We start from the raw sequence: 10,284 nt of genomic DNA on the forward strand, positions 1-10,284 counted from the left end.
TAGTTACCAAAATCTTGAAGCGCACCCGAAAGACCACAGGAAGCCAGTGCAAGCTACGGAGCAGCGATGTCACGTGGGAGCCACGAGCGGCTCCCGTTACTACTCGCGCAGCCGCATTCTGGACTAACTGCAGCCTCCTGGTGCACCTCAAGGGCAGCCCCATGTAGAGAGCATTGCAATAATCCAGCCTAGACGTAACCCGAGCGTGAGTGACCGTGCATAAGGCATCCCGGTCAAGGAAGGGACGCAACTGGTGAACCAAGCGAACTTGGTAAAAGGCCCTCCTGGCGACGGCCGCCAGGTGTTCATCAAAAGACAGCCGTCCATCCAGGAGAACGCCCAAGTTGCGAACCACCTCCTTTGGGGCCACTAACTGCTTCAACAGTCAGCTGCGGATGCAGCTGACTGTACCGGGATGCCGGCATCCACAGCCACTCCGTCTTGGAGGGATTGAGCTTGAGTCTGTTTCTCCCCATCCAGACCCGTACAGCTTCCAGGCACCGGGACAGCACTTCGACCGCTTCGTTGGGGTGGTCCGGGGTGGAAAAGTACAGCTGAGTATCATCAGCGTACAGATGATAACTCACCCCGAAACCACTGATGACCTCACCCAGCGGCTTCATATAGATGTTGAACAGGGTAGGCGAGAGAATCGACCCCTGAGGCACCCCACAAGTGAGGCGCCTCGAGGACGACCTCTGCCCCCCTGTCAACACCGTCTGCGGCCGGTCAGAGAGATAGGAGGAGAACCACCGATAAACGGTGCCCCCCACTCCCAATCCCTCCAACCGGCGCAGCAGGATACCATGGTCGATGGTATCGAAGGCCGCTGAGAGATCTAATAGGACCAAGGCAGAGGAACAACCCCTGTCCCTGGCCCTCCAGAGGTCATCCACCAACGCGACCAAAGCCGTCTCCGTGCTATAACTGGGTCGGAAGCCGGACTGGAACAGGTCTAGATAGACAGTTTCCTCCAGGTGCCGGGGAGCTGCCATGCAACCACACTCTCTACAATCTTCGCCACAAAGCGAAGGTTGGAGACTGGACGGTAATTACCCAAAATAGCTGGGTCCAGGGAAGGCTTCTTGAGGAGAGGTCTCACCACCGCCTCCTTCAAGGCGGCGGGGAAAACCCCTTCCATCAAAGAAGCATTTATAATTCCCTGGAGCCAGCCTCGTGTCACTTCCTGAGCAGCCAGCACTAACCAGGAAGGGCACGGGTCCAGTAAACATGTAGTTGCATGTAACCTCCCCAGCAACCTGTCCATGTCCTCGGGAGCCACAGAATCAAACTCATCCCAAATAACCTCAACAAGACGTGTCTCTGTCATCTCAGCTGGATCCTCGCAATCTTGGTCCAAACTATCCCGGAGCTGAACGATTTTATCGTATAGATAACCGTTAAACTCCTCAGCTCGTCCCTGTAGGTCATCCGTCCCTCTTGATGGAGGAGGGAACGGGTCACCAAACAGGCGGCCGGGCGGTTATCTGCCGATGCAATGAGGGTGGAAACGAGAACGCCGCCTCCTCATTGCCACTAGGTAGGTCCTAGTAAAGGACCTCACTAGTGTCCGATCAGCCTCGGAACAGCTAGACCTCCAAGTACTCTCTAGGCGTCTTCTCCGGCGTTTCATCTCTCTCAGCTCCTCGGAAAACCAGGGAGCCAATTGAGATCTACGCCGGGTCAGAGGCCGCAAAGGCACGACACAGTCCAAAGCCCCAGCAGCGGCCCGTTCCCAGGCCGCAACCAGTTCTTCAGTCGTGCCGTGGGTAAGATCCTCAGGGAACGGCCCAAGCTCCGTCCGGAACCTCTCCGGGTCCATCAGGTGCCTGGGACGGAACCAACGCATTGGCTCCGTCTCCCTGTGGTGGTGAGCGGCGGTCCAAAAGTCTAGGCGAAGAAGAAAATGATCTGACCATGACACTGGTTCTTTAACTATATCTCCTAAATCCAGATCATTAACCCACTGACCAGAGATAAAAATCAGGTCTAGCGCGCCTCCCCCAATGTGTGTAGGGCCATCAGTTACTTGAATCAGGTCCAAGGCCATCATGGAGGCCTGGAACTCCTGAACCACCGTTGATGACAAGCCGGCCGATGGCAAGTTGAAATCCCCCAAGACCAAAAGTCTGGGAATCTCAACCGCCACGCCAGCAAGCACCTCTAGTAGCTCAGGTAGGGCTGTAGTCACGCAGCAAGGAGCCAGGTACGTGATCAACAGCCCCATCTGATTCCGGTGGCCCCACTTCACAAGGAGGGATTCACAGCCAGCTATCTGAGGAACAGTGGACTCCCTCGGCCCTAGACTTTCTTTAATCACAACCGCCACCCCCCCACCCCTACCTTGGGCCCTCGGCTGATGGAATGCACGGAAACCCGGAGGGCACAGTTCAACCAGGGGTACACCCCCTTCTTGTCCCCTTTGGATCTGTAGATGGAGCTCCATTTTCAGCTGCTTCATAAAAAGCACCTGAATAGGGTATCAAAAAGCTGGTGTCTATGACTATGCCGTCAAATCCTTAGTACTGAATGCAAAAAAGGGGAAGGAGATTATTCATATGGTTAAGGCCAGCACCTTGACATTTGATCCCCCTACAGACATGCCTAAAACTGAACATATTCTCGGGAAGGATGCTACACCAGCATGGACAAGAGAAGAATTCACATTTACAAGATCTAGAAGTTGTAAATGTATAGTTCACAATGAAGATTTCTGAATAACTAATGATAAGTCCTTTCAAATATGTCTACCTCAGCACTCTTACCTCCTGCCATAGCTAGGCAGATGTTACAAGAAACCTTATAAAAATTGTATAGGATGTTCTTTAAATAAATTATCCGGTTATATTTGGGAAGCTCAGATACATGGACATGTGTCTTTGTGTGCAACCTATTTTATGAATTGGATGTTCGAAAAATCTCGCCTGTCATGACATTTGGTTGTTAATAGCAACAAAACCAACTGAGTAGAATCCCCAGTAAGAAATATCATGTCTAGCTACAGTAATTACTACCAGCTAAATAATTCAGCCCTGAAAAACAGTTGAAGCAGAAAGGAGAATTTCCAGAATATGTTCAGGCATGAACTTTAGTGCATCCTTCCATGCTCCTGTGATGTTGCGATTCTCAGAACTATGGAAGACATCGGCTTAATTAATGTTAATTAATTCAATATTAATATTAATGTTAATTCTGTCCTTCCTTCATCATTGCCCTGATGTTTTGTTTGTTTAATACAAGGATGTCAAACTTGATTTCATTGAGGGCCGCATTAGGGTTGTGTTTGACCTTGGGGGGGGGAGGGAAGAGTGGGTGTGGCCAACTCAATGTCACTTGTATCGGGGATGCCTGTGGTGGCCCGAGTGCTCTGCCAGCAAAAACAGGCTCCCGAGCTCTGTTTCCAGCTATGATGACCTCTCTGCCAGAGAGAATGGAGCTTGGGAGGGCTGCACGTGGCAGAGGCACCGTGGGCCAGTCCTTCGCTGTTTCCAGGGCAGTCCCGCAGGCCATATCTAAGCACTCCACAGGCCAGATCCAGTCCCCGGGCCTTGAGTTTGACACCCCTGGTTTAATACAAAAAGAAATAAGATCAGACTAAGAGTTATCAGACTGTTTTTGAATGATTATGATGTATTATTTTTTATTGTTTTCGGGGGAAGTTAGGAATTGATGATTGTAGGGGTATAATTAAGTTGGGACGAAATTTTTTTTAGCATATGTTTGTTTTATTTTTAACTATACCTTGTGCTCGTTCCGGGAAGTCGGGGGGGGGAGGGGGGTTGTTAAGGGAGTGGGGAGGGGAGGTGGGGGAAAGGGGAAAAAAAATTTCTGTAAAACTTTTTGAATAATAAAAAAAAAGAAATAAGAAAGAGGAGAGGGACAAATTAAAATCTATGTATTTTCCCCAGCTTATTTTATTATCCAATCTTTGCAAGTGAGTGATCTAGACCAGGGGTCTCCAACCTTGGCAACTCCAACCTTGGCAACCTTGGCAACTTGTAGACTTCAACTCCCAGAGTTCCTCAGCCAGCAAAGCTCTGAGAGTTGAAGTCCACAAGTTGCCAAGGTTGCCAAGGTTGGAGACCCCTGATCTAGACAAAGACCCTAACACAGGGGTCCCCAACCTGTGGGCCGTTGCCTATTCACAACTGGGCTGCGTGAGTGGCAGGCTGGTGTGTGCATGCGGGTTCACAGCAGGGGTGAAATCCAGCAGGTTCTGACAGTACCTGTGACAGTACCGGTAGTGGAAATTTTGAGTAGTTCGGAGAACCAGCAAATTCCACCTCTGGCTGGCCCCAGAGTGGGGTGGGAATGGAGATTTTGCAATATCCAGGAGTGGGTGGGAATGGAGATTTTGCAGTATCCTTCTTCCCTTACCATGCCCACCAAGCCACATCATGCCCACCAAGCCATGCCCACAGAACCGGTAGTAAACAAAATTGGATTTCACCACTGGTTCGCAGCCCCACTCACATGAGTGTTGCCCCAAAGGCTTCTCTCTTGTGTGAGTGGAGTTATGTGTGCAACGCGTGTGCATTGGCCCATTGCTCAGGTGGCCCAGTTTCCCCTCTTCCCCCCACCCCCGCCCCCCAGCTGGGCCATCAAGCTGCCTGCTCCCGATGCTCCAAAATCGAAATGGTGAATGCAGAGGCTGAGTGGGACCAGCGCACCCTGATCAGCTTCGCTAACTCATCGAGGCTGCCTATGCCTATAACATCCAATAATAATAATAACACCCAATCTGTTTTTGGAGTGCCGGTCAGCCTCCGTGAGTTTGAAGGAGCACAAGACTGGGCCCCCAAAGGTTTCTCTTCTTCCCACCAAAAGCTTTTGCAAACAGACAAAAGCCTCCAGGGCACCGATCTTGCACTGCTTCAGGCTTTCCGTCACTTTGCAAAAGCTTTTGGCATGGAGAAGCCTGAAGGAGCCGAGATTGTACTCCAAAGGTTTCTCTTCTCTCTTGCATGAATGGAGCTGCACATGTGCACCCACCAGCCCGTCGCTGGAGGGGCCTGGTTCCCGTCTCCTATCCCAGCTGGGCCATCAAGCTGCAAATGTTGGGGACCGCTGCCCTAACAGTTGCTAGCATCTCAATTTGCTGGACTGCCTTCCTGTCTTCATCTTCATGACAATCTTGTCGTGTCCCACTCCTCCGCTGACGGCCGGGTCAGGGAAATCCGAATCAGGCGTGCCTCTGCAGCTCTGCCAAAGTCCTAGCAAAGTTCTCAAGGCAGGCAGGAGACCAGAAAGTGATTTCAGCAAGATAAGGTAGACTTTGCCTGACTCAGAGAATGCCAGAAAGCAGATCCTTTATATAGGCCATGGGGTGTGGCTCCATGACTCAGCACTTATCCCGGCCTGCTCCTCCCTTCCTTCTGTTGATAGCGCTTATCAATTCTCCTGAAGCGAGGGTCACTCCAGTCTGCAGCTGTTGGTAATTTACCTTCCTCAGGCTCACATGCTATGGGGGAGGTGGAGGGTCTAGTTGCTCCGTTTGCCTGGGCATGGAGCCAGGGCTGGGGGCTGGAGGCACTTCTTCTTCCTCAGCCTGTCTGGGCATGGAGCCAGGGCTGGGGCCGGGAGGCATGCTAGGACATTCCTCAGCGTTCGGAAGCAAATAAGAAGGCCCCGGCTGCAAGGAAAGTGGACGAGGCACAACAGATCTGCCTCCTTTTACATTTATTTTAAAATGCTGTTTCTCAAATCTCTTCTCCCCCCCCCCCACCTTCACTTTGTCATTTGTTTGAATAGTCGAATCACACATTTCTAGTGCCATTTTAATTAATACTGCAGACCATTTTGGGAACACTGTCAAAAAGTACGAAGCCAGTCTAAAACTACAAGAAAAGATTTTGTGCTCTTCACAAATTACCAATGCCCTGTGTTTCCACTGTACAATTCTGAAGATGACATGCAGTTCAATGTGTAACTATGTCACGATAAATCATAAAACTCAGTTTAAAGGTAAAGAGAAAGAGAGAAGAGAGTAATATAATTAGCAGCTTTTTGTTGATAAGTAGATATAATAGACGATAGATGATGATAGGTAGAGGGAGAGAGGTGGGGGGGGGTAAAAATATAGAAAGATAGATAAAGATGACAGATAGACAGAGATAGATAGAAAGATAAATGATATATCAGGAGTCTCCAACCTTGGCAACTTGGAGCCTGGAGGACTTCAACTCCCAGAAGCTGGCTGGGGAATTCTGGGAGTTGAAGTCCTCCAGGCTTCAAGTTGCCAATGTTAGAGATCCCTGATATAGATAGATAGATAGATAGATAGATAGATAGATAGATAGATAGATAGATAGATAGATAGATAGATAGATAGATAGATAGATAAGAGAGAGACAGAGAGAGAGAGACAGACAGACAGACAGACAGAGACAGAGGGAGACAGAGAGAGAGTGAGAAAGAGAGAAACACACAAAGACACACAGACACAAGCACACACACACGCACACACACACACAATGTGTGTGTGTATTGTGCATATTTGGGCAGACCAGTTGCTTCGACAGAAAAACACTTTATATATATACTGTATGTATAGACTATTCATTACATTGTTATTTGTTTATCAGTGTTTTAAAGCGATTGTATTCCCAAATTTAATCTCACGGTAATAACCAGAGTTTGCTCTTCCAAATATTTGAAGTGAAGCCTGGGACATGAAAAGAACTGTGCTGCCAAAGCGGAAGGAGATTGTTTGTCACATGGTCCCTGACAATGCATTGTTCTCTCCGACGGTTTCTTTTGATAGAAAGTACTCCAGGGACTGCCGCAGAATAGCAGAAGCAAAGGTTGTGCCCTTCGCTTTCAAGTTTGCTTAATGAACTGGAACATCCTGAAGAGACCAGGAGAATGAGGTCCATATTGGTGGCTTCAGCCAACTTTCTTTCTTATTATCCTTTTCTTTTCCATTGCAGCTGACATTTCAGCAGCCAGATAGGATAGCGAGCTGAGCTAGTTGCTCTGTGAATGCCTGCTTGAAAATACTTGAGTCAAGAATACATGTCAAGTATTTAAGAGAAGAGACCATTATCAGGCAGCTCCACATGCTTTGTATTATAACTCTAAAGCTGCCTGGTGGCCAGTTCATGTGATCTTGGGCCTGAACAGCCACAATACAACCGTTGTCTGGGAATTGCCCTTTCTGAGCATAGGTCCCCATATCTACAATCATATTTGTGATGCGAGTCTGATCATACTTCAAAATGTCATGAAATAAAACCTTGAATCTTAAGCCTCCACTCTGTTAACTGCTATCCAACAACTGGTTGTCTACAGGAAAGGACTGGGAAGCTATTTGCTATAGAGGTTTTGGTGGTTTCCATTAGCTTAAAAATCATAGGAATCGATCCTGGTTCTACTAATGTTAATATTCATGGCCAAAGGAGTTTAAAAAAATCTCCAGATGACCCACCAGAAGAAGTCCTACATTAACGCTTTAGTCTTTTGAGTTGGATGATTTTCATTGCAATTCTACTTGCATCCCAGATTGCTTGGTTTTACTATTAGCTTCTTTGGCAGTTTCTGTTGTGGTCCGCCAGCAGCCTGCAGAGCTGGCAATGGAATCGGACAGCAATGAGGCTGAGGGAGAGCGTGGGCCAGTTCTGGAGGCTGGGGAAGGCCTGGATGAGGGCTCTGCGTCAGAGCCTGAGGTGGGGCCAAGGCCATCGGGGAGTGAGGTGCGGACTCCAGAGCCTCCAGAGACTGATAATAGTGAGGCAGAGGAACAGGAGGAGCCTGTTCCTAATGCACACATGAGAAGAGTTGCCAGAAGGCAAGAGCAACTCAAGCAAAGAAGGCGACTCAGGAGTAGGGCCAAGAGATGATTGGCCCCTCTCATAAAGCTTAAAAGAGACCAGCAATGGCGTTTGGGCTTTGCTGGAAAACAACATTGGTAGCTTCATCTTCTTGCATTTATTTTTTGTATCGGTGTCTTCTGAACTTTTGCCAAGAAAGGCCTTTGACAGTTTGCCTAATTGGACCAAGGTTGGTGATAGGACTGAGGAATTTGTGTTGGGAGGAATTTGCTTTAATTTAGTTGAACTACGCTGAGAATGAAGTAATTCTCAACTGTTTGAATAAAGTTTGTTTGTTTTTTCACTGACTGAGTTTCCTACTACCTACTTGGGCCTGGGTTACAACAGTTTCTCAAAGAAATGAACAATAAATATCCCAACCAAATAATCACCAAGACCACTTCCACCAACACTGACAGGGCAAGCCACTAGCATATAAAATGAGACCAAATCCCACTTCTTACTAGCACCGATGATGTTACCTAGTTCAATCAATCAATCAGAATAGAGCTGGAAGGGACCTTGCTAGGTCTTCTAGTCCAGAGCTCCCCAACCTTTCCAGGAGTGGGGGTAGGGGTGGAAAGAGGGGATGATTTTGTGGGAGGAGCAGCTGCATGTGTGCCTGCGTGCACGTACGTGAGCACCGCCAACATTCACAGCATTGCTGGCACAAGTGGAGCCGCGACCGATCCTGACAAAGCTCATGCAATGGAGCCAAGAGTGTCCACATCGATGCTCGTGGGACCACGTGCATCAACCAGCCACTCACATGGTCCGATGGCGATTAGGCTGTGGGCTGGTAGTGGGCCACGGCCCACAGGCTAGGGACCTCTGCTCTAGTTCAGTCCCCTGCTCAAGCAGGAGACCCTATACCATTTCAGACAAGTGACTGCCCAGTCTCTTTCTAGAAACCTCTAGAAATCACCCACAACTTCTGACAGCAGGTCATTCTATTGATTAATTGTTCTCACTGTTAGGAAGTTTCTCCTTAGTTCCAGGTTGCTTCTCTCCTTGATTAGTTTCCATCCATTGTTTCTTGTCCTGCCTTCTGGTGCTTTGGAAAATAAGTTGACCCCCCTTCTCTTTATGGCAGCTTCTCAAATACTGGAATACTGCTATCATGTTAGGTAATAAAACATCTGCAAGAAAACAACCATGTTTAGAGAGTACAAAGGAACCCACAGTTCAACCCTGAGGTACAAATACTCCTCAACTCACCATCTATTTGTGGGTTATGTTGACTCTTATCTGACCATCCCAAAGCAGAGGCACTGACTGCCAAGTGAATAATTAGCTAAGAGTATCTATGGAGATTCTCAGTCATCCAGGTCATGGTTGTCCCAAAGGTACTTTTTCCAGAGGCAACTGGACTTTCTTGTCTTTTCTTCGAAGACATTTCGCTTCTCATCCAAGAAGCTTCTTCAGCTTCAGTCCATTTGCCTCTGGAAAAAGCACCTTTGGGACAACCACGACCTGGATAACTGAGAATCTCCTTAGACACCCTTAGCTAATTATTCACTTGGCAGTCAGTGCCTCTGCTCAGTCTTCCAGGATCTTTCCCACATATCATTAAAGACCCCAAGGCTTTTTATCTATTTCTTTTGGTCTGGATGTTGAACATTGAAGAAAGTTCAATGAACATGTGCTGGAGTGTTATAAGCCGTGCCTTCTATGTGCCCATTTTTTTTATTTATTTTTTGTTTACATTTATACCCCGCCCTTCTCCGAAGACTCAGGGCGGCTTACAGTGTATAGGGCAATAGTCTCATTCTATTTGTATATATTTTTACAAAGTCAACTTATTGCCCCCCCAACAATCTGGGTCCTCATTTTACCTACCTTATAAAGGATTTCAATTTTTGCAAGGGAACAAGACTGACAGTGTCCCATGATCCTGGGACAGCACCATTGTCATAAATACATGCCAGTTGATAAATGACCAGAGTTTGATCAGGTCACCATGGGGGATGCTGCAAACGGTTATAAGTGTGAAACAGCACTTTTTACAGTGCTGTTATAACTTTGAAAAATCACCAAAAAAATGGTTGTAAGTCAAGGATAACCAATACCATCAACGCTGGTGTGGAACGTCTCATTTTCCTTCTCTTTCCCATTTTGGGTAAGTGCAGTAACCTTGCCGTTCGTGTTAACCAGCCTCTATCCGCACGTATCCTCTATCGGCAAACGTGGAAGGCATAAAATAGGCAAGCGGGCTTCCCAGCAGCTGATGGGAATCAATGAACAATTAATTACTATCATCAAGTGGGACTCTACTCGGGGAAGACCGCTGGCTTACATTTATCAATTACTAATTAGCCGTTCTTGTCTGGCTGACAGTTGTCTGTCAGCTGGAAGAAAAGCTACAGCGTGCGACTCTCCAAGCAGTTGGATCTTAGCCGTAATTAGTCGAGCTCCGCTATGTCTCGGGGGTGGGTAGGTGGGAGGGGTGGCTTTTGCTGTTTTCTTTTGGGCTATG

The sequence above is a fragment of the Ahaetulla prasina genome, chromosome 2 (genome assembly GCF_028640845.1).
Source record: "Ahaetulla prasina isolate Xishuangbanna chromosome 2, ASM2864084v1, whole genome shotgun sequence".
NCBI lineage: Eukaryota > Metazoa > Chordata > Lepidosauria > Squamata > Colubridae > Ahaetulla > Ahaetulla prasina.